We start from the raw sequence: 942 nt of genomic DNA on the forward strand, positions 1-942 counted from the left end.
TGCCACACCTCCTAATCCTATTCAAATGGAGTCACTCCCTGAGCAGTCAACTATATGAGCCTACCACACCCAGCATGCCTTGCTGCTGAACTCTCCTCTTATGCATTGGACTTTAGATATGCAATGAGAAAGACGGGCACATGGATGTCAGCCAGATGGGACTTAATGCTGTGCTTTGGTTTCTCTAAGGACAGTAAGGTAGCTTGTATGTGTAGTCCCAGTATTGGGAAGGTGTAGGCAGGAAGAACGGGAAACTTGTGGTCATTTTTTTTGACTTTTCAACAAGTTCAAGGTCATCCTTGGTTATTTGAAAGTCTGCCCCCCAAACAAACAAACAAACAAACAAACATTGGTGAATTATAGGCTTAAAAATATTTTCTTTGTTGCTGAGTTTGAGTGTTAAGTGTCCCCCAGACTTATTTATGAAAAGTTTGGTCCCTTGCTTCTGGTGACACTTGGAGGGGACTGAGCTATTAAAGGTTGGGCTCATGTGAAAGGAAGTCACGTCACTGGGGTTGTGGCCCTCAAATGGATATTGAGATACTGGCCCTTTTCTCCTTATTGACTCTCATGAGGTGAGCAGACTTCCTCTTCTTCATGCTCTCACAGCCACAGCGTGCCTTGTGGGCGCAGACTTAAAGCGACTGTTGTAAGTGACCACAACTTTTAGACCCATAAATGCACCACCATGCACCACCCCCATTCCCCCCCTGAAGTAGGCTCTCTTGGTATTTTATTGTTGATTCTCTTGGTGTTTTATTAATATGATAAAGGCATAACACCTCTGTGATAAGAAGATCAGAGTACTTGTGGCAAGTGCTTCTGAGGTTACATGTGTTAGTTGGCACAGATATTAGACAGTCTCTTTGACCTAAGTCTAGCTTCCTCATAGGATGCATAGCATCATCTGAGTCCATCACTGGTGCTGGGCTGAGATGCTGC

The sequence above is a fragment of the Rattus norvegicus genome, chromosome 17 (genome assembly GCF_021556685.1).
Source record: "Rattus norvegicus strain SHRSP/BbbUtx chromosome 17, alternate assembly SHRSP_T2T, whole genome shotgun sequence".
NCBI classification, from domain to species: Eukaryota; Metazoa; Chordata; class Mammalia; order Rodentia; family Muridae; genus Rattus; species Rattus norvegicus.